The sequence below is a fragment of the Canis lupus genome, chromosome 5, assembly GCF_011100685.1.
Source record: "Canis lupus familiaris isolate Mischka breed German Shepherd chromosome 5, alternate assembly UU_Cfam_GSD_1.0, whole genome shotgun sequence".
In the NCBI taxonomy this organism is placed as follows: Eukaryota; Metazoa; Chordata; class Mammalia; order Carnivora; family Canidae; genus Canis; species Canis lupus.
Window position 1 is genome coordinate 51,362,389 of NC_049226.1, and position 26,951 is coordinate 51,389,339.

Here is a 26,951-nt window from a genome sequence, read left to right on the forward strand (position 1 = left end):
TCCTACCAGAATGAATAATGAGGTTGTAGCTGTCTGCATTCAGCCATAGGAAGACGCATAATTGTATTTCTTCCATGATGGAAGAACCAGCTGTGGCACTAATAAAAATGACTGCTTTTCAATTCTTTCAACAGAGTAAATAAAACTCCCTTGTGATGAACAGCAAATTGGTTTCCTACAGAGTTGTCACATCTGAAAGGGTGCAATGAGGGGGTTGGGAGAGAAGGTGGGGTGAGAGCTTAGCCAGTGGTTCTACTCAAGCAGCGTGCTTTCTCCAAGTATGCAATCCTAAGGTGCTCTAGGGAGGAGAGATATTTTTAACTCCTTTCAGGAAATTCCCAAGTCTGGCAAAATAATACACCAGTATCCTGGCATATCCCGGTGGAAAGGGGGTCTCACTTATTAACAACAGCAGTTCATGAGCCTTCCAAATTTGGGGCACCAATTCTTTTCCAATTTACGTATTCCACAGATATGTATTCAGTGCTGGCTAGTGGTTTATTCATTAATTGACTATTTATCGAGTGTCTACTATGTTCCGACACAGAGCTGTGCCTTGGGGAAGGGGCTCACAGTCTAACAGAGTGAGACACACGGTTTGTTACAATTCCTGCGGTAAGTCCTATAGACTGGAAATAAAAGCTGAGAATGTTTATAGTCTTTTCATTGTTTTGACAAATAGGATAGAAAAGCTGTTTTGGGGATCCTTGGGTGGCGCAGCAGTTTGGCGCCTGCCTTTGGCCCAGGGCGCGATCCTGAAGACCCGGGATCGAATCCCACGTCGGGCTCCCGGTGCATGGAGCCTGCTTCTCCCTCTGCCTGTGTCTCTGCGCCTCTCTCTCTCTCTGTGACTATCATAAATAAATAAAAATTTAAAAAAAAAAGTAAAAAAAAAAAAGAAAAGCTGTTTTGCCCATAGCTTTAAGCCAAAGAGTTACAAACCAAGTCTAATAAAAGAGTAAAGATAATGTAGTTGGAAACAATAACAGAGGGAGACGTGATTCTGAAATTTGCAAAAGATTGGTGGATAAGACAGGATTCCCATAGGAAACAGGTGGATGTCCAAATTAGGAGAGTTCGAGGAGAGTTTACTTACAAAGGAATCCTTTGTGTGCAAGGATGTGGGCAGGATGTAGGGGACCCCTGAGGCTGTGCAAGAACCCGGGAGTAGAAGAAGTGGTGCTGTTAGCACCGCAGATCCAAAAGAACAGGGAAGGACATTGGCTACAGGAACCTGGAAGGGAAGAGTTGTATAGGGAAGATCACCTTGAAAAGTGTAGTGATGGATAACTGAGGATCATAGCCAGGGTGACCACACAGAAGGTGTCAGAGAAATAAATTGCTAATCTCACTGTCCTCTGCCCCAAGATTTTTTCCATCTTGGGGTCAAGGAAGTCTTCCTGTAGTGGAGATAGTATCTGAGCTAGATCTTGACAGACGAATGGAAGTTTGCTAGTTGATGAAGCAAGGGGAAAAGTCTCTAGGCAGAAAAAATAGAGCAAAAGCAAGAAGGTGGGAGGTGTACAGAAAACAAATCCTGAGAGACCTTTTTGATAGGCTTAGAAGTTTGACTTTTGTAACCTGGGCACTGGTCAGCCATTGAATGATTTCTAAGCAGGTGAATCTCATGACCATATGTGCAATTATGAAAATCTTGTTGGCTGAAGCATGAGAGATGGGTGAGAGAGGGGTGCAGCTCGGAGAAGAGACAGGCTGGTGCAGTAAGTAGCAGATAAAGAAGGGAGCCGCAGTCTTGGAGATGGAGAGAAGGGAAGATTTTGAAATAGTTGAAAGAAGTAGAAATGGGGCAGCCCAGGTGGCCCAGCGGTTTAGTGCCACCTTCGGCCCGGGGTGTGACCCTGGAGACCTGGGATCGAATCCCACGTCGGGCTCCCTGCGTGGAGCCTGCTTCTCCCTCTGCCTGTGTCTCTGTCTCTCTCTGTGTGTGTCTCTCATGAATAAATAAATAAAATCTTAAAAAAAAAAAAAGAAGTAGAAATGATGGTTGATTGAATGGGAGAAGGGTGTGCAGGGGAGGCAGGCAGCCAGGCTGATTCTCAGCATTCCGGCTAGGGTGTCAGTGGACCACACCATTTGCCAGGACTTGGAAAGGAAAGAGGTAGCATAGGTTTGAGGAACAAAACTGAGATGGCTTTGTTCTGAGGCAGACTGAGTTCCCCATGCCTGCAGGACCTCTAGGTGGAGATGCCCACTGTGACTTGGGTAAGACTCTCAAGTTCAGAGCTGGACTGAGAGAGAGGTACAGGACACTGGAGCCCACTGGAGGTTAAGACACGGTAGCACACAGGAAGAGCACGGACAGAGGGAGGGGACTCACTGGCTGGGCCACCTCCATGCCCTCATTGCAGGATAAAAATGGGAGAGCCTCCTTCGCTGGGTTGTTGTGAGCAGTTGACAGAAGAGACACATGTGAAAGTGCCTGGTGCATAGCAGATCCTAAAAATACTTGCAGAAATAGAGAATAGGTACAAAATGCTAAGAAACTTGGTTTTATGCTGTGTTCAGAAAAGAAAGAGCAGCTGCTTTACAACAAACACCACAGTACTATCTCCCTGCCTATTTCCTTACACATCTGTCTCTTCTTGGTCCTTGGGCTGAAAGGGGATGGGAATTAGATCCCGGACGGACTTGTCTGTGTTTCACATTCCCTTACATATTTGAAAAACAATTAGCACATAATAGGTGTCCACTAAACATATAGATATGGCTAATTGATTGTCTGGTGGGGGAAAAAATGAGAAAAACCCCAAGCTATAGATAGTCCCAATTACCCTAGTACTTCTCTAAAACTCACAAACCGCTCACTCTCTGGGTCCTGTCCGTCTCCCACTGGAGAGACATGATTAATGTCCTTTCCCTGTTTGAGAGTGGTGGTCCAAAGATTAATGAAGCCAGAATCCCTTGGAGATAACTTGAGTAAGAAATGGGCCGTATTGTTGTCTCACTTTAATTAATTTGAAAATTATCCTATATTGTTCAAATGGCAACTGACTCATCAAAAGTGGGTGTTTGGAAGTGATAGATGGAAAGTCTGAGGATTTTCTCATTAATTAATTTGGCTGTGAAAATAAGCACTGGTCCACAATCCCCAGTGAAATCAAAACAGACCAAGAGGTAACCAAAGAAATCGGACTAGTGGGGAATGGTATAAGTTCTCCCCTCAGGCATAGACTCAGACTTTTAGCAGCCACGTAATAATTTTATATAGGTGACATGTACTATGTGATTTTCTGTGTTTTCCCAATTTTCTACAATGGGTACATGGTATCTTACAATAAAAAGTTAATTTTTAAAAAGTAAAATAAAAATATTTGTCATACATACATACCATATAGAATAAATACAGCACGTACAATTAGTACAATAATATAGAGTAAATTCTATATTTTTCTCTTTATCTATGTCTTGAGACTTTAATTAGTATTCCATAATATTATTTGCCCCCTTATTCCATTACTGCGTGAACCAGGGGCCTTCACTTGTAAGCAACAGAAACTGCATCTGGCTAATTAATAGATGCCAGGAAGGAGTTTTTTGGAAAATACAAGAGAATTCAAAATTTCAAAAGGAATGTGGGGAAATAGATTTAGAAAGACAGGAAGAGGAAGCGAGCTGCTCCAGGGGTTTTGCAGGAACTACACACCGGCTTGTCCAAGAGCCCCTGTGACGACCAGTGGCTCAAACCACTCACATGCTCGATTAGGAAGGGAAGTTCTGGACAGCTCAGTGAGGGCCATGTTTCTGCCACGCGAAGGGGGAATAGGGCACCTTGCTAAGTGTCCTGACCAGACTGTACCCAAAGGATGATTTACCCAAGCGAACTTTAATCCTAGCCCCATGGAGGTAGTATGGATGTTGGACAAACAAAAACAATAGATGCCCATCCCATGAAGTAATTGTTTCCCCTTCACCCAGAGTCTTTTTAGGTATAATTTCCATACAAGCAATAACGTTCAAATCAACCACTGATCCATTGCCGAACAGCTCTGACAGGTAATTATTCCCTGAGTGTGGATTCCACTTCTGTCTCCCTATATCAAAAGAGGGGTCAGACTGGCAGTTGGACTGGAAACAACTGGAACAGTTAGAGGATCAGTTGAGAAAGCTGGGGTGGGGAAGCTTGGCGGTGAGGAGACGACTCAGGTGAATGAGCTGTCATCACCACATTTCCAAAGGGCTGTCTGCTGCGTAGCAAAAGAATGAGTTCTAAAACAATCAATAGAGGCTCCAGGGAGGTAAGAATTGTCTCAACAAGCTGTAGAATTAAAACGGCCCCACTCTGGAAAGTAGGAAGCCCCCATTTCAAGGGGTTAGCAATTAGGAATTCCAGCGTGGGGTGGGCTTGGGTTATTTGATCGTTAAAGGATTCTTTGAACCCTGATAGTCTATGGTCCTTTCTTATTTGCAAACCTACTAAGTGTTGAGCTGAAGGGCTCCTTGACTTTCAGTTACTCAGTCACATGCATACCTCAGGGCTCAGCTTCTCCTTTTTACTTGGTTTGCCAGCAAACCTGTATTTGTGGAAGAGTTCACCAGGCCACTACTCGCTCCTGCGAGAGGATGTTGGGATTTCCTCAGCTGAGCATGACAAGCAGAGACAGAGGAAAGGAACAAGAGACAGGTTCAGAGTAAGAACTCTAGAATTTAAACCTCAGCTTTGCCTACATACTTGGGACCTTAGGCAAGTCAATGGGCTTTGCAATTCTCATTTTATCCATACGTAAAGAGTGGATGATGAGAAGAGTAAAAGTAGCAATAACCTGCTTTACAGAGTTAATTTTTAAAAAAATGTAACTTGGCTTTTATCGAGTCTTAATGGTGTGTTAGATTATTTACATGGATTATTTGTTTCATTCATTGACTCATCCTGCCAACAATCCCATGATGTGTAGATTCCATTATTCCCACTTCACAGATAAGAAAACTGAGGTTTAGAGAGTTTAAATCATTTGCCTAAAAGATGGAGCTAAAATTAAAATCAACAGATCTAACCCCTTCAGCTGAGTACTTTATAATGCCAGACCACTGCTGTCACATGGGTGAGCACATATCATACTGGACTTAATAGACAATCTGGAACATGATAGGGACTCAGTAAATATTAACTTTCTGCTCATCATCCTTCTGATTTAATCTTCTAAAAATTCTAGTTAAAATTCATCTTTAAATGTTGTGCCCCTATGCTGCCTCAATCCTCCACCTGGTCACAAAATGGATGCAGGAGCTTCAAGTGTCAAATCAAGATACCACACACAGCACCTTTATTGTTCTTTTGCAGGAGCAAAGAAAAGCTTTTCCTAGAAAACTCCTCTCACATCTTATCTAACAGATTTGTGTCCACAGTCTCATCCCTAAACCAATCATTGGAAAACAAGGATGATTGAATAACCCCAAGGCCAACCAGTCCTACCCCTGGAGCTGGTCCAAAATCAGCCTCTTCTTGGAGAGTAAAGGGATGCAGGTAGGTTACCAGCTCTCCCCTCTACAGCCCTGTTATTCTGTTAAGAAAAAGAAGGCTCAGAGGGGTTTAATTAATCTATCCAAGGGCAAGGGCAGGGCTGGGAGGAAAGTGTATACCTAGGGTGGTTCTTTGGTAAGGAAGAGAGTTGGAGCTGTGGCAGGGTAAGGAAGGGATTTAGGACAGTGGTCCTGACCTGTGCTGCACCCTGGAGTGACACAAGCCACTTTAAACAGCACCGGTGACTGGATCCCAGCCCTAGGGATTCTGACTTGCTTGGTCTGGGAGGTGGTCTAGATATCAAGATTTGTAAAAGCACCCAGGACATTTTAATATGCAGCCAAGGTGACAGCCACTGATTTAGGAAAAGCACTAATGGAGCATAGAGGGCTTGAGGCCCAAAGGTATAGAGTAGAGTCTGCACTAAGTAACAGAGATCCTGTCTCTCTTGTTTCTCCTCAATAATTGCTTCCATTTACTGAGGACTCCCCCCATTTCAGGCATGGCTGCACCCCCAGTACTTGCCATCTAGTAGGCAGACAGTAATTGAAGGGATCACAGACGCTTTACTCATAGAATGAATAATTTTCATGCAACCTCCGCAAAGTAATAGTGCTTCCATTTTACAGATGAGGAAAAAAAGGCCCAGGCATTTTGAGGAACTAAGTCTTTTTAACTCTGCTCTCCAAGTCCTGTCCCATCTGCAGAAGAGATCAGGAGTCTGAGAAGCAAAACTGAGACTCTCCTCTCTCTTTCTGTTCTCTTCCACTTTGCATCTGACACTGTCTGGAACCTCCTTCTGGTCCCTCCCACCTGCTGGGGAGCACCAGCCTTCTGGGAGTCAAGGGCTGAAGCTTCCTCCCTAAGGCATGGGCCAGCATCAAGACCAATCTTCAGTTTTAAGAAACCCCATGGAAGCCTGATGTCTAACCTGGTCTTGACACCTCCTTGTGGTGTGAACTTGAGTACAGGCCTTCCGGTTTCTGGGCTTCATTTTCCTCATCTGTAGCATGAAGAGGTTGGACTAGAATCTGCAGGTCATAAACTCAAGTACTTTTGTGTCTGGATAGATGATGTAAACCCATGGGGCAGGCTGAATGGAGTCGAGGGAAGGAACAAAACTATGCCCTGTCCAAAAGGGTGGAATTTATTGAACTCCACTAATTGTCATCATGGTGACCTGTGGGCTCAGGGATATGAGAGTTTCTGATTTATTTTCAAAGAAATGCTAAGAAATCTTTATTTTTTTATTCAATCTCCTGCTTAAACTAATGTTCATCTAGTAATATAATTAATAATAATAATAATAATAATAATAATAATAATAATAATAATACAGGGGGAAAACCGTGAATGTGGACTGAATGTAGCCCACAGGCTATTTCTTTGTGACTTGTGGGCTAAATGGGCTGTAAGGCTCTAATCACATTCTGTGATTTCTAAATGAGGGGGACTGACCCAATATTAGAAAACACACATTGGCACTTCTGCACTAATTGAAAATTAGGGAAGTTGACCCAAATGGCATCTTTCCTATTTTCATTCCTGGTAGTTTGCTATGCATTTATTTCTGGGGTCCCAGATAAATTGTACCCCCTCCAAAATCTGAGGATCCCATTTGAAAGATCCCCTGCTTTATAGAGAAATAGTGCCCTCTGCTGGAAGAGTAGTGCAGAAAGCGGCCTTTGGGGCTGAGATCCTTTAACACTTGGAAAGAGTGGATTTGTTTGTTTTCACTTGAAATAGATTTCATGAAGAATAATAAATAAAATATAAACGCATATTTATGGATGGCTTGATGTATGTTAAGCATAAACTGGACTTTCATGTATCCATTTGGGAGTAATTACTCTTAATCTACGAAAAGGCCAGGATTCAAGAAAGGAAGAAAACATTTGTTACATCAAGTGACAGCAATCTGGAAAGCACAGACAAGGAGAGGAAATTGGAGTCTAGGTCTCCAGACTGCGTGCTGGAAAGTCAGAGCCTTTATAATAATGTATTGCAAATCTGTGGGTTTTAATAGTTACTTTCACTGCATCCTTTCAATAAATCCTCCCAATAACACTCCAAGGCAGGTATTATTTTCATTTGGCAGATAAGGAAAATGAAGCAAAGAGTCTGAGTGACCAGCTCAAGATTCCTTGGCAATGAAATGATGGAGACAAGCTTAGGTAAGTTGCTTAGCCTCCCTAAGCCTCAGTCCCCCTATTTGTAAGACATGGATGAAAATAGCAGCTATGTTTTCAACAAGGATGGAATGCAAATACATGTGTGAGGCACTTAACACCACACCTGGTACAGAGTGAGCCTGGTACCTAGCATTGGCTAGAACCACTGAAATGGTCAGAGTCCAGGTCTTTCAACTCCTGGTCCTATGCCTTTTCCACTATCTTACTTGGGTCTTGAATGGTCTAAATAGGGACCCCAGTGCTGCTGGAATTTATAACCATGGCCCAAAACCCTAAAAATATAGCCCAGTTGTTTTTTTTTTAACATAAGTGGCTTTGTCTACAGGTATTAAGATCTTGAGCTGCATTATAAAGACAGATTTTTCTAAATGAGGGAAGTTACAGTTCCTGGGACTATTGTGCAGATCGCTGACTCTACATTCAAGTAGGAGCACTGCCACATTGGATGGTATCCAAAAGAAAGTGGTGTGGGATCCAGGAACCACATCAGAGAAGACTTGTTGAAGGAACTGCTGATATTTGGCCTGAAGAAGACAAGACTCGTGGACCATATTCATTCATTCACTCATTCACTTGTTCATTCATTCTACATTTATTAAGTACTTGCTATATGTGACATGCTGCAGATACAGCCAGCAGCCAAACAGACAGAATTTCTGGTCTCATGAACCCAAATCCAGAGAGGATTCACATGCAGTAATAAAGGGTGTCATGCGAAGAATTAGCTTTCTTTTGAGTGAACCAGGACCAGGGCCAGAAGAGGAATATACCTAGGCAGAACTCTTTAGGTGCAGGTGAGGGGGCAGAGATGGCTGGCTCAAATGCATGAACCCCTTGTATTTTAAGTCTAGAAGGCTACTGGGAAGCTATGAGAGGGGATCCAAGAAGGGGCCAGGTTGGGCCAGGGCTTAGCAGCTTTAGTTCCCTTCAAACCAAGGCACTGTGGATGCACCAAGGCTGCAGACCAGGCTGCTCTGGAAAGGCCCTCAGAAGTTGCCACTTAACTGGTGGAAGAGAAAAACAAGGACCTGAAGCTCCTTGGTCTTTGGTTTCCTTTCTTGAGCCTCCATGTTCTCGATGCTTCGGTGATACTATGGCCCTTTCTCTCCCCACCACCGAGAATTCTTTTCAACAGTGTCCCTCCGCAGAGGATAAGGGAATTAGCAGCAAAATATTTTAGAACAGGATTCAGATTTTTCAAAAGCCCATTTTAAAAAAAAATTCATTTCAATTGTAGCTGATTCTGAAGCAAAACACAAGCAATAAGGCTGAGGAAACAAAAATCACCCTAAGATAATCATGGCTAAGAATATTTCCTTCTATTTTGTCTTTGTTTAGGATTTTGTTTTATTTTTTAAGTACATATGATCACACCAAATTCTGCTTTTTCACTTAGGATTGTTCAAAACAAGTCTGTCGTGAAAATTATGATAAGCTCTTCATTACAATCATATATTGACTTATATAATTATATTATTATTATGTAACATTATATTAAGTAAATAGACCATAGTTTACTTATTCATTGGCCATTCCCAATCTTTGATACTATTTGGTACAACGTAGAAGACCATACATGATACCAGTGTTGGGGAATAAAGGAGGGAATGGTGTGCTGTGGGGAGGAAAGAGGTTAGCACTGGGTGGGGAGTGTATGGTCACTGATTAGAAAAAGAATGGAGCAAGTGACATAGACTTAAAGACCTGTAGATGTTTCCCGGTTAGACCAGTGAGGAAAGCACATTTTCAGTGACTGAGAGGTCCTCTGCAGGGGTCAATGCCAGGTTCCCACTACCAGGGACTAGCTGGGTGACCATGGAAAAGTAACTTCTCTGAGCCTCATTCTCCTACCTGTGTTTCACAGTGTGGCTGAGAGAATTACTTCAAATTGGTAGAGAGGAGGATCAAATTGAGATAACATGTGCAAAGCGCTTCATGCCATGCCTGATTCTCAGCATGCGCCCAACACCGGCCAGCTGTGCCACATTGTCTTTTGGCAACTCAGGGCCATTTTTGCCCTTCTAAGTTCTCCTTATAACATGGGGGTTGGAAGCCTAGCAACTATGTCTTATAAAATTCCTACTCCCAGAATGTGTTAGTTTACTAGGGCTGTCCAAACAGCCATAACAAAGTACCCCAGGCTGGGTGCTTTAAACAACAGAAATTTAGGGGCACCTGGGTGGCTCAGTGGTTGAGAATCTGCCTCTGCTTAGGGCATGATCCTGGGGTTCTGGGATTGAGTCCCGCATTGGGCTCCCCACAGGCTCCTCTGCCTGTGTCTCTGCCTCTCTCTGTGTCTCTCATGAATAAATAAATAAAATCTTCAAAGAAAAAAAAAAAGAACAACAGAAATTTATTTCCTCAAAGTCCTGGAAGCTGAAAGACTGAACTCAAGGTATCAGTAGAGTTGGCTTCTTCCAAGGCCTCTGTTCTTGGCTTGTGGATGGCCACCTTCTCACTGTGTCTTCACATGGCCTTCCCTGTGTGTGTGTGTGTGTGTGTCCTAATGTCTTCTTATAAAAGGACACCAATCATATTGGATTAAATTAGCACCCGTGAGACCTCATTTTATGTTAATTATAATTCTTCTTTAAAGACCCTATCTCCAAATACAGCCACATTCTGAGGTAATGGAAGTTAGGACCTCAGCAAGTGATTTGGATGGGTGTTGGTGTCATAGCTTAGCCTGAAACATAGATTCTGAATTAGAGGCGTAGCTGCAATATTTGAAAGTCAGAAAAGAAGCAAAGCCATTGTCTTAGTCTTTGGCAGATGATAGACACAAGGTTTTTCTAGTGCCTGCAGCTTCTAGGCATCCTCTTGAAAATCACCCACTTTGCTGCTGCAGACAAATTAGGGATATTTTCCTGCAATTCTTGTACTTCCTGCTGCCATGAACACTGGCAGTGGTTTTCCCAACCTTTTTCTCCCAGATCTTCTAACAGAGCTTTGCAAGCATCTAATTTCCTGTGTAAAATGCTTTCCTGTTTGAGATACCTACAGTAGTTTTTGATTCTGACTGAACCCTGAAGACTACAGTAGCTATCATTTTCAGTGGTGTGGGATAGTTGGTGAGTAGAGTTGCAAGAGACCCATTGTAGAAAACAGGGTGGCAAGCCACAAATTAAAAGATCCTGGAAAAATCAAGGATAGGACACTTGGAATTTATCCTATGGTCTAAGACATTATAAACTTCTTGCTAAAACATCCCTAATGGCAGAAAAGAATACAATTTTACTCTAATGGGTTCTGACAGCAGCTGCTACAAGAAAATTCTCTGAAGTGTTCTCAGGTCACCCAAACTTCTTGATCTATAATATATTCATTTGTTTTCATGTAAGGTAACATTTGTAATTATTAGCCATCAAGTAAAGTGAACATTCTAGGGTGATGCTGTTTATCCTACGATTTCAAGCACTGTCTGGACCGCATCACAAACCACAGTTTGAGAAGCAGAGCCCAAGACAATATGGTAACACTGAATAGTTTTGAGGAACAAAGTAAAATGGCAATTGCTTTTCTGAATGATCTCTGGGCTGCTGTGCAGAGGGTGGAAGGAGACAAGCATGTAGGCAGGGAGATCTACTAGAAGGCTATCGGAATAATCCAGGTAAAAAATGATGAGACATTGAAGTAAGACTCCGGCAGTGAGAAAGAAAGACAGGAGCCAATACAGGTGACTAAGAGAACTTGAGTGGTCATTTTCATCAGAATAAACAGGTTGAATCAGCAGACCACCAAGATCCATCCCAGGCCAAAGATGTAAGTGTAGGTACAGAGGCATGGGGGAAGGGAGGTGCCAAAGGCTCACAGGGAAATCTCTTGGATGGTACCACCTACCCCTGACACCTTGACTCCACCCCTTGGGGGCTGCTGAGAGGGGGCTGGCCAGGGCCAGGGGAGGCAGAGCCTATACTTTGGGCTAGTATTGTGATTTATTTCCTTTTATCCTTATATTATGTGCTTGCCTTTAATCTATCATAAATATTCATGGTTTATTTCACTCAAAGGCCAGCTTCATTCAAAAAGACTTTTGCTGCTAGGTTGCCAATGAGACAAAATTCTGTACACTTATTTGTTTTAAAGAAGAAGAAATTCTAGATATAAGGAGCAGTGATATTTTGACAAAGGTTTCTAGTAATTTCCAATTCTAATTCGATTCTAAGTCTAATTGTTACCTGTCATATAGGAGGCACTCAATACACATCTGTTGAATTACCAAATGAATGAATACATGGCAAGTGACACATGTCAGTGCATTCAAACACTTCTGATCGCAAGTATTCCCTTACATGATTTGTGTAACCTTACATTGTCTTGGCAGTTCAGCCCACAGTCCAGGGCCTTGTTCATACATGTGCTGTTCCCTCTGCTTATATGCCCCTTGCCTCTTAATCCATCTGGAAAAATGTCTTTTCATTTGTCACTACTCAGCTTAATTGCCAGAGAAGAGCATAGCTACATAAGATGAACACAGGCATTCAGAGTCATACGGAACTGGGTTCAAATCCAGACTCTCCTACATAGAGTGGGAGGGTATATCAAGAGTCTTTTCTCATAAACATTTGGTCTAGTAGATGATAAGTAAAACAAAAAAGAAAAATTATTTCACCAAATCTAGCCATTGTTTTCCATGGCTATGAACCATTTTTCTGCAGGCAGTCCAAGCTGGTAATAGCACCAAGTTTCATGTTTAGCTTTGCTGAATGTCTCAAACTGCCACCCACATGGAAACATGTCATAGGTTGGATAGCAAATACATTTAATGGCACAAAAAAATCTCAGCTATATGCAGGATTTACCAGAACTTTAACTCCATCCAATTTCTGGATTTTGTCTACGTCAAACATGTTCACCAAGCTTGTGCTGGAGGAGTCCGTATTTAGAGTAGACCAAAGCTGAGTAGCAAGACTCAGAAAATTTGAAAACTCTCATTATTCACATTCTGTTATTCAGAGATCAGTGAGGAGTTCATACCAAGACTGGCAAACCAGTTGAAAGGGTGGAACTTCCCATCATTCCACCAAACCCACACCTTCTCCTTGTGCGAGAGTCAATCTGGTTGATGCACCAAATATGGCTCATGGTGCATTTCACTCATTGTCAATCTCTTGGCCTTTGAGTTCACAGATGTGTTGAGCTGCCATCTTTACTCTCAAGCCTGTTTTCCAGAAGAAACCCTGAAATAGCTGATTTTTTTTTTTTGTCATGGCACATCTAAAGGATTAAATAAAATAAAATGTGCTTAACGGGCAGAAAGCTATGGGCACCTTGAAGCAAACTTCAAAATGATACTAAACCTGCTTATATACAATTTGACTTTCACATTGCAAACTTAGCATCAATAAGATCATCCTGTACTACAAAACAACTTTTGAGATACACTAGATTTCGGTCCTTAGGCAAGCCTCCTAATCTTCCTTAGCTTCAGTTTCCTCATTATAAATTGTGAGTAATAATTCCTACTGTGAGACCTCAGTGGGGTATATTAACACACTTGGCACACAATAGATGCTCAATAAACAATGTCTATAATTAGCATCCCAAAATTCTACCTTTTGCAGAGTATGCTTTCTTTTTTGGTACCACGTATACAGAATGTCCTCACCTATAAAGTGGACAAATTGATACCAAATTCATAGAATTATTAGGGCTAAATTAGATAAGACACATAAAATTACAATCTCATCATGATTCCCATTTGCATTATCCTAAAATCAAATGTGCTTCCATTAGCGTTCTAATCGCTTTGTAAGTGTTCATTACATGTCTATGTTGTTCACACAGCTACACATTCTTTGAGTTTCTCATGTGTGTCTTGGAGGAGGATGGGTGAATAATACGTGTTGGGTATCTACCACAGGCCAGGCCTATATGGGGTGTTTTTGATACACTGTCTCCTTGGTTCTTTCCTCAGTCTCTGTAAGGAGATGTTGGATCCCACCACTAGGTGAGAATACTGATGTTATGAAGGTCAAGCCCCTAAGACCAGGTGTGATGCCATGCTCTTCACATCTCTCTGTAGCCTGACTGAGACCAAAGCAGGCATTCAATAAATGCGGAATAATGTTCCTGTGAATGATGAGGCCCCTGAACCAAGGTTGAATGTTCACTAAGGCTCAGCACTTAAGAGCAAGTACTTGGGCCAAATTGCCTTGGTTCTTCCACTTTCCAGCTTTCTGACTTTTGACAGGTTTTTAACCACTCTGTGCCTTAGTTTAAAACAATTGCAAAGTAGAAATCATAATAGTATCTATCTCTTCTTATTGTTTGTTTTGAGGATGAAACAAAATAGTATATGTAGATTGTTTCATACAGTGCCTGGCATAGAGTAAGTGCTCTATAAATGTCTCTCTTAAATAATCAGTCTCAGAGCCCCTGAGTGGCACTGTTGGAGACACTCAGGAAGCTACCCCATGAGCTGTGGTAGGCCAGGGCCTCAGGAGCCTGCAGAAACTTGGATGCTGTTGCTGAGGGGAAGTGAGGCCCATTTCCAGCTGCAATGGCCTCACAGCTAACAAAGGGACAGTGTTCATTTCCTTCAAAAGTTGTTTTGCTCTCTTTCCAAGGCTTTAGGGCAACTGCTGCTTCAATAGGAAGCTCTCTGAAGCAGTGAGGCAATAGTCACTCATCCTAGGAGGTGATTCACACACCAGAGTGTGTGGTCCACAAATGGTGTGGGGGTGGTACCTCTTGGGGAGAGACTGACATGCCCCTAAATGAGTTGTTTGTGATCACAGGCTGCTCACGAGCAGATATGGGAACAGATGAGCCAATTAAGTTCTCGTTGTGTCCTCTCCACACTCCTTCAGGAGGGGGGCACATGTTGCTCGAAAAGATGCTTAACTTGTGCATGAGAAGTGTTCTTGCCTGCATCCCCCAGGCCTCTCCCAAATGAAGGCCAGTGAAGACAGAATGGGGAACTGGAGGTTTGGATGGTTTCAAGACTCGTGCTGTTCACTTGGCGGTAAAATGAGAGAATTCCTGAAAAGCTGACTGGAGAGAGATTTTGGAGCTGAGCATAATTCCAGTGGGGTGAGAGTCTTGTCCCTAAATTTTACTCAATGATAAAAATTTTATCAAGATTAAAAAAAAACAATTAGCCTATTATTTGTTTCTTCCAAAGGACTGTGCATGTTCTAGGGGTACTATGAATCTTATTCTGTATCTATCACAGCCAAGAGGACTGCATTGGCAGTGCCAGAATGCTTGGATGAATCAGAGCTCTGGGCAGCTGTGGAACCTCTCAGTGCCTCAGTTCCCTGACCTGTAATATGGGAACCTACCTGAAAGGGTTGTAAACATTAATCAACCTAAAGCAGTGCTGCTCAAAGTGGGATCCACCCTCCAGAGCTCATCTACAAACTTACCAGTCCTTTGCCAGTTAGGAAAGTAAGAGTAACCTTTTGAGAAATTTTATCCCAATTGCTCATTATAGCAACAGTTTATTATATTTTACAGAAGTATCAGTTTGTAGTAGATGAAACATTTTTTAACTGTCTCTTCATCACAGTTTGAGAACTACTAATGGTGTCTATCTTAAAATGTAGGTGTGTTGCAGTATCCATATCATTTTGTTATGAATATCTTCCTTTGACTTCTCCTCTCTGCTTATCATTGAGTTTTATGGGTCGGTAGTATGATTTCCATTTCAGGATTTTTAAAAAGTTATTTAAAATGTTTATTATCAAAAGTGGGCGTCCTAGTGTTAAGAACCACTGATATAAAATTTTAGTAAACACAAGGACTTTGGATTTGATTTCAAGACAGAGTGAGAGACTTAGGGTTCTAAGTGGGAACCCTGGCAACATGGTGAGGAAGGGCCTTCTATGAAATCTCACCCTTCAGCAATGTAATACCATGGTAGGCCCTCCTCCTTGGCTCTGCTGTTGGAAAAGCCCTCTTGATGAGCCTGGGTTGAAAGTAGTCTTTCCCACTCTATAATACATTTCGTAAGATAGAATATGGGCTTTGCTCAATATCAACTCATTAATTTTAGACAAGAGCAAATACTAGGCCAGGGAAACTGTCATTAAAGTGATTATTTTAAAACCTACCAATGTGGAGCACCTGGGTGGCCCAGTCAATTGTGCAGCTGACTCTTGATTTTGCTCAGGTCATGATCTCAGAGTTATAAGATGGAGCCTTGTGTTGGGCTCTGCGCTCAGCAGGGAGTCTGCTTGAGGATCCTCTCCTTCTCCCTCTGCACCCCCCCCCCCCATGCTCACACTCTCTTTCTGTCTCTCTCAAAATAAATACATAAATCATAAGAGAGAGAGAGAGAGAGAGAGAGAAAATCTACCAGCTCATGGGCATTTAAGGTGCCCTCAATTTTCACCCCCATAAAATGAGAGGTTCAAAATAGGTGTATGATAGTGTAGTGTAGCAGAAGGAGCAACAACTTTGGAATCAGGCATAACTAGGTTTGATCTTTCACTCTGCTGCCTATAGATCAACAGATCACTTAATCTCTCTGGGCCTCAGTTTCCTCACTAGTAAAATGGAGATAGTAAAACTTGCCTTGTAGGATCTTTGTGAAAATGAGCAGATACTTGCTGGTGTGCCCCTGACATAGAGTATTTCAATCATTGTTAGCTGCCATCTCCCTACTTTCATGTTTCCATGAAGGAACTTCTGACAAATAAAAATTAAAGATGATCACAAATATCTTGCCATTCTCACTGAGAGGTGGAGTCTAGTTCCTCACCCCTTGAATCTGAGCTAGGCTGGGTTACTTGTTTAACCATAAAATGTACCAGAAGTCATGTTCTAGGACCTGCAAAGCTAGGTCATGGGAAACCTTGCAGTTTTCACCTAGGGTTCTTTGAAAATTTGTCATGGGGGAAGCTACCTGCCATGTAAGGATCTGATTACTCTGTCCTCTATGCTTTGAGGAAGCCCAAGCTACAAAAGTAGAGAGGGCAGTGGGGGAGAGATATTCCAGCTGGCCAGTCATCCAGCCCAGGTGCCAGACATGAATGAAGAAGCCTTTTTTTTTTTTTTTTTAAGATTTTATTTATTTATTCATGAGAGACACACACACACACACAGAGAGAGATTGAGAGAGAGAGAGAGAGAGAAAGGCAGAGACACAGGCAGAGGGAGAAGCAGGCATCCACGCAGGGATCCTGATGTGGGATTCGATCCCAGGACTCCAGGATCATGCCCTGGGCTGAAGGCAGGTGCTAAACCGCAGAGCCATCCAGAGATCCCCCTGAAGAAGCCTTTAGATTACTCCAATGCCAGCCTCCAAAAATAGCCATGTGAAGGACCCTAAGCCAGAACCACCTGACTGAGACTGTCAATAGACAAAACTGTAAGAAAAAAACACTGCAGTGTGGAGTGGTTTATAAGCCACAGTAGACAGCCAGAACATTCTGCTAGAGTAAAATTTCTAGTCTTTCTACCCCGTACTAACTTATGAGTGATTGATGGTTTGCCAATAGTTTAAACTCCATTAGCTCACAATCCTGTATGGGCCAGGAGTAAGGTATTCAAGGTTGCTGTTTCCACATGGCCTGCCTTTGTTTCCCATTTCGTGATCTGTGAACATTCTCCTCCTTCTCCTCTGTGACACGTGTGGCTCTTCTGGGGGTAGGTGGGGAGGAGGCTACTTGCCTCAATGATCTTGCCTGCAACTGGGTAGGTAAGTAAGAGAAAGCCTACTTCATGTTGAGGTGACTTTCCCCAGTCTAGATCTGATATTTTGAACTCCTTCTCTTTGACCGAACTGGTTAAAAACCAATAGTGGGGAATGTTGGGACTGGCACCTCAGAGAGACCCCAATGTCCCTTCTAATTCTGACATTGTGTAAAGCAAATGGTTAGATATTAGGCAGGTTCCTAACCTGCCTTGCTGATATGGAACTCTTGCACACATTGCTAATAATGTGTTTAATTTCCTCAAAATAACAAACAAGCTAAAGCAATTATACTTTTGGTTAGTCAGTTTCTGGTTTTCTCTTGACACTTTTGATGGTTTGCTTACATTACTTCTCACAAAGATCACGACAAAAACTTTCTACCAAAGCCAAGCTGATAAACAGAGCCCTGGAGACTGCCATCATATCCTGTACATGACTCAAACATGACTTCTAATTTCCTTAGTCCCTGGGAAGACGACAGTGTGCATCTGCTATATTAAATTCTGTTGGGCCTTCATTGTTTTTTTCTTTTAGTTATTGTTGTATTGCTTCCAATCATTTCTTCTTATTCAGGACATAGAAGGAGAATGAAGATTCTGTTAAGGTAACAAATATAGGTGTTTTTCTGCCCCCTCTCCACGACAATGCTAATCCATCCACTCATCTAAGCACCCAGTCATTCATTCAGCATGTCTTTATCGGGAGCCTTCTCTGAACTGAGGCCTGTGCTGAACCCTGGACATTTAAGTGTAAGTGAGATACTTGCAGGCCCTTTCCTCAAAGGGAGTACCTCTAGTGACAGAGCATTTCAGCAGATCATTGCAATGCTGCCTAATGAGTGTCCCAACAAGGAAATACATGTACACATACACATTCTTCTGAGGGAAGAAGGCAGAGGCATTGAGGACACCAGCCTCTGATACCCGTGTCCTCTTAATATTCAAGTTTAAGCACAAAATTTGAACACTTTTTGTGATTCTGCCCATGGATGAATTTCACCATTGCATTTTGTGTCCTTCGTGGATCTTATTTACAAAATCTTAGGCAACAGAATTGCTAGAGGTGGAAAATCGGTCTCTAATAACTGATTATTATTAGCATAGTGACTACAATATATATTATCTTAGTGAAGCCTCACCACAACCCTGTGAAGAGGCCTAGCATCTCTGTTGCATAGAGACCTCTAGAGCTTAAGGAACATGCCTAAGCTGACACAGCCAGTGAATGGCAGAAACAAGCCATGAAAAGAGGTTTGTATGAGTCCAATTCCATCATCTATCGTATTGTGCGATAGAAAAATATCTACAGAAAGAGCAACTCCACCCCTCACACTGTATCATTAAAAAATAATAAAACTCTTATTGGGGAAACAACGACAAAGAGCAGTAGGAAGGATGTTAGTGGTCCAATAATATTAAGATATATAAAGCAGGTGTTATGGGCTGAATGTTTGTGTCTCCCCCCAAATTCTCAAGTTGAAGTCCTAGCCCCCAATATGATGGTATTTGAGGTGGAGCCTTTAGAGAGCAATTAGGTTTATATGAGGTCAGGAGGATGGGACCCTTGTAATGGGATTAATATCTTTGTGAGATAAGGGAGAGAGAGAGATCCATCTCTCCAGGAATATGCACCAAAGTAGGGCTATATGAGAACACATGGAGAAGGTGATGGTCTACAAGCCTGGAAGTGGCTCTCTCAGTCACTAAATCTGTTGCACCTTGATCTTAGACTTTCCCACCTCTAGAACTGTGAGAAATAAATGTCTGTTGTTTCAGCCACTAGTGTATGGTATTTTGTTACAACAGCCCAAGCAGACCATGACAGCAGAATATGAAATTCAATACAATCATAACTATGTAGCACAAATGTACAGAAAAAAATAGAAAAAAAGCCTTAGAATGTTAACTGTTCTAAGTGATAAAAATACTTTTTCCAAACTTTTCTATATTTTCTAAAATGCTTATAAAATGGCTCATAAGAGCTCCAATTGCTCATAGGCTGATGTTTATTGAGCACTTAAGTCCGTGCCAAGATCCATAATTTCAGTTGGTCCTCACAACGATCAGAGGGGGCAAGATCTATAAATTCCTCTATTTTACGTAAGGGAAAAGTGAGGCCAAGAGACGTTAAATCATTTGTTACAGATCACACATCTGGTGGATGACAGAGTAGGTATTCAAGCTTCACTTTGTATGGCTCTACAACTAATTTTCACTTTGAAGTTCCAAAAGCAATAAACTTTATAGTCTTCCTTGGCTTCATCCTATATTTAGACTCTAAAAATATTATGTTACTGCAAAACTTTAACCTTCATTTGTGTATTCCCATTTTGATGCAGGGAAGACAATAAGCCCTGAGGAAGTAAATTCCTTACTTTGAGAACATGAATGAATTCTTAAAGACCACTTAGTAACTTGTTTCATCCCTGGGGCCTCCTTCATCCTTTCCAGCTCTTGCTTTCTGTTAGCCTTTTCATTGGCTGAGGGTCACAGAACGCCCCCCCCCCCCCCCCCCCCCCCCCCCCCCCCCGCCAACCCCCTCAGTTGGAAGGACCACAGAGACCATCTGGTCAAATGACCCATGTGAGGCTGGAGGCCTTCTTCAACCTCCCCAGGTTAAAGAAGTTAACCTCTAATTGTACCTTGAATACATCTCCAGGGCAATTGCTGCCTTTGACACTGTGATCCAGCTCTTTGCAGGGACTGTGTTTTTGCTTTGAGGGAATTTACAACAACCTCATTATCTGCAAAGAAAAATAAAGCAAATACAATGCTGTCCTTACTTTTCTCTCATGGATAAACAATTTTAATGTGCTGCAATAAACTGCTTGTCCAGCATATTCAAGACATACTAGTGTCTAACTATGGCAGAGAACATTGCTGATACTCAGCCAAGATGCATCTAGCATCAGGCCTGGCTGCCTCTGTCCGCAGGCTTCTTTCTTCAGTCAGCTCCTGCTCTAGTCTTCCACATCTCAGCAAACGACACCTGCATCCTAGCATTGCTCAAGCCAAAAACCTAGGAGTTATTCTTGTTGCCTCCTTCTTCCTCACCCCCACAGACAATCTGTTACCAAATCCTGTTGATTATACCTCCAAAATATATCTCAATTTCATCTAATTCTATCATCCACTCATGTCCAAACAACTATCATTTCCCATCTGGAACCCTGATATTCCCCACTTTCAGAATACTCCCCCCAAGTGCACACACACACACACACACACACACACCACAATCCATTAACCAACCAATACCCAAAGTGATCTTTCAGAAAAAATATGCTAGGTCATATCACTTTCCTGCTTAAAATCCATAAATGGCTTTCCATTGCCCTCATGACATGGTACCATTAAAAATCCTCCCTGATACTTCCAGGGTTCCTATGATGGCCCCAGCCATCTCTTGGCCTCATCTCACATCATTTTCCATCTCATTCGTCATATTTCCATGTCAACAGATAGCTTTCAATTCCTGCCTTCCTTGGGGCTCTCATCACCCACCATCCTGGAATATTTCCCCTGCACTGCCCATCTCCTTCCCTGATCTTTGTTTGGCTGGTTCCTATTCGTTCTTCAAATGTCAGCTTAAGTGTCCCTTCCTCAGAGAGGTCTTCCATGATTTCCCAACCTATATAGCTCTCTGTGGAAGCCAAGGGCTATTCTCTTGCAAATAACAAAAACTGAACTTTAACCAATTTGATTAAATAAGCAGTGTTTTTTGGATCAATAAACAAAAATGAATTTTTGACCTATGGAACTGAGAAGTTTAGGATTGGTCTTGCCTCAGACACCATAGATCCAGCACGCAAATGATATCATCAGAACTAAGTTCAACTCCATCTTTTCATTCAATTTTACATCCAAAAAATATTTATTGAGTATCTAGTAGATACCAGGCACTGTTCTAGGTGTTGGGTTGTATTAGATAAGAAAAAAAAGATAAAAATTCCTGCCTTCATAGAGTTGTCATTCTAGCAAAGGAAGATAGTAATCAAGGAAAATATACTCTATAATAGAAAATTTAGGGTGAGATAAGGCAGATTGGTACAGCAGAGAGAGGGAAGGGGTTTGCAATTTTAAACAGGGTAGACTTAGATGAGAAGGCACTGTTTGAGCAAAGATTTGGAGGTGAGGAAGCAAACCATGTGAATATCTGAGCTGGTGGGCCATCCAGGCGGAGGGAATGGCTAGTAAAAAAGCCACTCACACAAGAGTGTGTCTGTCATCCTCAGGACCACAGGGAAGCAAGAGTGACTGGAGTGAGGAGGGATAGGAAAAGAGGTCACAGGTAGCAGGAATCCCATCTTAGAGAGCTTCATGGGCCATTGGAGAGTTTTGAGTAGAGGAGTTAAAAATCTAACTCTTAAAAGAATCATTCTGTGTTGAGTGAAGATTTCAAGGGAAAGCAAGAGTAGAAGGAGGGATCAGTTTGGCAGCTACCACAGTCCTCCAAAGATTAATGGTGATTTGGACCATAGTGAAAGCAGTGAAATGGTGAGAAGGGGCTAGAATCTGGACACATTTGACAGATTGGATGTGAGGTGTGACAGATGCCCAGGATAAAGTCTTCATTTCCTAGCCTCTCCTGATGATAGGTGGAATCACCTAATTCTAAGTTTTAGCTCTTGAGACATAAGCAGAAGGAGGTGGACAACTTCTCAAAGGGAAGGGGCATGCCCTCTACTTTGCCTTTTACCTCTGCCTTGCTGGCTGACATTCAGCCATAACATTGGTAGCCCTCTTGCACGTTGCCATTTTGGATCCTCCCAAGGGAGCCACGGGGTGAACCACAGAGGAGCTGTCACAGCAGTGCTGGTCTGCCAATGCATGGCTTATTGTTACATGAGAAAGGAAGACACCAAGTACTTGACTCCTTTTACTTTAAATCTCTGCACAAGAGGTCAAATGTCTACTATACTGAAGATAATGGCCTTGTGATCTTTATCTCACGTGTGCCAATAGGACTTTATCTTGCATGTGAAAGTCTAGGTCAACCCAAGGGAAACATTTGATGGCAGAAATTACACCTTTTAGAAGTCACTGAAAGGAAGTTGAAAGTACAAATACTTGACTTTTCATAATGAACTATTTTATTCACAAAATGTTTTTTTAATTGAATAATAATTGACATACAGTGTTATATTCATTTCAGGATTACAACATAGTGGTGTGACAATTCTATAGCTTCACAAAATACTTTTAACTACATTACTTTCTTTACTTCTTGAAACAACACTGTGAGTAGAGTATTGGTCTCCACTCTATCGTTATCACCCAGTGGATAGGGACTGTATTTTAATCATCTTTCTACCCACATCTCCTGTATGCAGGAGTATGGTCTAGCATGCAAATGTGTTTAGTAGATATCTGATTAATAAAAGCATTTGCAAATGCTTGGATACATGAAAAATATGGTTCCCCCATTTTCAAGATATTCAAGAACTTACCAAGATGTTAAGTGACTTGCTCCAAGTCACACAGTTCATAAGAGATAAAGTCAGAAAGCTATGCCCTCTGAGTTGACACTTGGCTTCAGATTTTACCCAAAGAAGACAGGAGGAAGGAGAAAGAGAAAGAGGAGTGAGCTGCGGGGAAAATAGAGAAAGGGAGAAGACAGGGTATAAGTAGAGAACTTACTCCTTGACTGGGACATTCTACCTAAAGGGAAGGAAACAAATAAACTAGGGATATCCTCACTTGGAATCCTGGGGTGGTGCCCAGCCCAGCGATAGGGAACAGGCACGTCAAAATCCTGCCTCTCGCTGGAGGCTAGCACGCCTCAGAGCACGCTGGGTGCTCTCAGCTCTCTGAACCTCAGAGCTGTTCTGAGTCACTTTCCCGCTGGCAGATTCGGGACACAGATACTCTCTCCGGGTAATGGATCTTTCTGTAAATAAAGATCGTTTAAGAAAACCAGACCCACTAGCTGCTTATGTTTGCCGGGAACAGAAACGAGTGTGTCTTTTCCCTTAAATCCTTTTTGTGTGCTTTTAAACCTTCCTGCTTGCACAACCTGAAAGAGAATTATTAAACCCCAGATTTAAAAAAAAAAAATTGTTCTGCAGCTTTAAAGTTTGCCTGCCTTACTCATCTAGTGGGGAGGATGTGGGTAGGGCCACATGATGTCAAGTAAGCAACAAAACCATGACATTCATCTCAGCCTGTAACTGACAGCACAGAGCCAGGATGACCAGAAATCACAGAGCCCTCCTCCAGGGCAGGTGGCAAAGGCTGGTCCCTGGTGGTCTTAGCCACAGCTCCCAGGCAGGCTAGTGCCCGTTTGAAGGAGGGGCTGTTTTGAACACAGACTTACAGCAGATGTGAGGGGCCAAACCAGCCCTGGTGTGTAGGGAGTGCAGTGGTAACCTAGACTGGCTGTAGCCCGAGGCTGCAGGATCTGTTAAGCACTTACCACTCGCCAGTCCCTGGTGAGGCCCGTCCACTTCCTTTATCTTTATTTCATTTTGTTTCAGATCATTTCATCTTCCCAGCAGCCCTCTGAGGTAGGGATCCTGACCCACCATTACAGACAGTGAAAGTGGGACTCAGTGACACGTACCCTCCAAATGCACCCTGCTAGTAAATGCAAATCTGCAATTCCCTCCTGTTCACTTTCCACTCCACTATTCACCATCTACTCCAGCAAACATCACCTTTGCCATTCAGAGAATCTGCCTACACTCCTAAGTGAGCAGACAAAGGAGAAATAAAGACAAAATCCCTGTAGAGGGGAGGATAGGGTGGGTGTGCCTCTGTCTGTAGTCTCCTGGGAAGAGCCTCAGGGACTCTGCTGGCTTTCCAAGGCCCCAAGCCAGAATGGGATGACACAGACCACAGGGTGCTTTGGGGGAGGGGGGGCAGCCCCTGCTATGGGGCTAATGAGGCGTAACCACCGCACTCCAGGCACCAGAGCCATCCAAGGCCTCTGGAATCTTTTATGGCAGGTCCACTAAAGTTGCAAATCCTAGTGGCCATAGTATATTTTCAAAGGCTTAACCAGCTCAGTAAGAAGAATGCTCTGGAATCTTCACTAATTCAGTGAGGTCTGTTTCCAAGACATGGGGCTTAGAGTCCAAGAATCTTACTGAGTATCATCTGGGCTGCTTAACAGAGGAAAAATCACAGCAAGTTCAAGGTGTCGGTGACTGTGATGGAAATGGGCTCTAGTGAGCATGAAATTAAATCAAATAAAAGCGTGGAAAACCTTGAAAAACCCCTTCCTGTCTTAAATGAAAGCCACAGAAAATGTATATGAGTAATTCCTTGATGTCCAATTTTTTCTATCAAAGTAAATCCTTTCAAAGGGTTAGAAGAGTTAGGGACAGCATGTGGCCTTTCAAACACACCCTCACATGTAAATAATTAACACAATATCTGTACTGTCAGGATTGTTTTTACTACCACATTTCACTAAACCATTATTTTAAAGAGGTCTTTGGTTTTCTTATGAATGTGAAAGAATATAATCCATGGCATGGAAACAAACATATATGAAACACATTGTGGAAAATCGCACGTGATAAGTTCTCAAGTCAGTATGAAGAAAAGACGGTAATGTGATATTTTCATCAATGTTGAATTGTAACTGGGTCTATTTCATGATACTTCGCAGGGTTCTGTGATGGATGATGAAACTCTTATCCCATGAAATGCCCTATGTCAGAGCGGGTGAAGATACATAGAAATCCATTTAGTATAATTCAACAAACATTTACTGAGCACATACATGTACCAGGAATTCTATCGAGTATTAGAAAGAATGAAAGTTGAACAAGTCAAATCCATATCCCCACACCGCACCCCCTATCCCACTTCCAGCCCCTTGAAGCTCACAATGTGGGTGAGATGAAATTGCAGGCATCAATTTCAAGTAACGTATTTTCTCAAATCTCTGAAAACAGGATGCATCTTACAATCAACAACATGTCAGAATGTAATTGGCAGAGCTTTTTCTTTCTTAATGGCACATAAAATAACAGAATAACTTACCATCCATGACAATAAAGTTTAGATTCAATGAAATATGATAATTATTGCATAAGGCAGAACAGAGACAGTGCTAAAACAAAGAGATCCAAAATTTCCTTTCAAACTGAAATGTATTGTCCCTCCCTGGAAGAGTTTTTGTAGTTGAAGAACTTAAGCCCTTAATGGGTAATTCAAGGTAAATAAGTAGGAATGATTACACAAAAGCACTTATAAATTGTTTTGTTCATAATAATAAAACAATGAAAGTGCACTGGTATTTCACACAACTTTAAGCAACAGTAATGGATATTATAAAATTCATTTCTATTTATTTTGCTTCTTTGAAAATTTTCAGGATTTCAGGACTTCTCTTCTGGTCGGAATAAAATTTGTTTTACATACCTGCTGGTAATATGCACACTAGGAGAGGTTTTATTTTCCAGAATTGGGCCTTTCACCCAAATATTCAATTTTCTCTTGAGTGCATGGCTTACAGTTATTACTCAGTCCATGGGTCATTGACTTCCCAGAAATGAAAAACAATGTGAATGCTTATTTTTTAATAGCATTTTATATTGTTTTTTAAGTAGGCTCCATGCTCAATGTAGGGTTTCAGCTCATGACCCTGAGGCCAAGAGTCGTTCGCCCTACAGGCTGACCTATCTGGGCGCCTCTAGAACAATGTGAATATTTATGATGAGAAACAAATAACAAAGAAAACTTTGGGGGAACATTTTTTTTCAATATTTTCAGCTTAGTGTATTTCTGATAGGTATTTCTCAATGAACAAATCTTCTCACTAGTTTTCTCCTCTTCATATCCTCTATATACCCTATGCTGCAGCCACAGCAGGTTGCTGCAAATCCCTAGCCCTGCCTTGTACTGTCCATGCCTCATTGTCTTTGCTCCTGCCTTTTTTTTTTTTTTTTTTTAATCTTTTTTGCCTGGAATGCACTTACCCTCTTTCTACACTTGGAAAGCTGTTGCTCAGCTTTCAAAAACCAAGTCTAATATCACTGTCTTCTCTTAGCTTTCCCAGGAAAGAAGGGTCTGGGACCCGGGCTTCAGACACTCATTTGTTTGGGAAGTAGTCCCAAGGATTATGAAGGACAGGAAAGAGCGTAACAGTAAAGGAGGGAAGGTCAATTCAAGAGTAAGTTACTGCTTTGCTCTATTCTGTAAATAAAGGGGCTCCATCCTATTGGATTTGCTCCCCATTGGTCAACTCCCCCCACCACACACACACACACATCAGTGTTAACACCCTTGCTTTCCTGCATTGTGCGTGAGTGTACTTTCTGGTGCAGAAAGTAGGAGATGTGTGGTGCTGTCAGGGTACACCTGTGTGAAGCTGGTTGCCATGGCAATCATTGAAGTAAAAGTGATCTAAAGAGGATGACAGGCAGTGCACAAGAGGTCATTTTCCTAACTTGCACAGAATTAGCCTTGCCCCATCACACCTCCATGGTGCCAGTCACAGACCTCTGCTTCATGGCCTTTGTTCTGTCGCTTTGTGATGATCCATTCATATATTGAGTATGAATTTCTAATCAGTGGTGACAAGATCTTGTTCATTTCAGAGCCTACTGAACTCAGCAGAGTAAACAGCAAGCAGCATATGGACTTAGGACCCCTCAATGTGGTAAAAAAAAAACACACATTTTAAA

General features: G+C 42.1%; 1 long non-coding RNA gene across 1 annotated transcript; it reads left to right on the plus strand.

The window, feature by feature from the left end:
- Positions 1-5,326: 5,326 nt before the first annotated feature.
- On the plus strand, positions 5,327-9,869 carry LOC119872023. Its single transcript, XR_005358902.1, has 3 exons — positions 5,327-5,482; positions 7,578-7,653; positions 7,997-9,869. It is a non-coding gene; the product is annotated as an uncharacterized LOC119872023 (long non-coding RNA).
- The last annotated feature ends 17,082 nt before the right edge of the window (positions 9,870-26,951 follow it).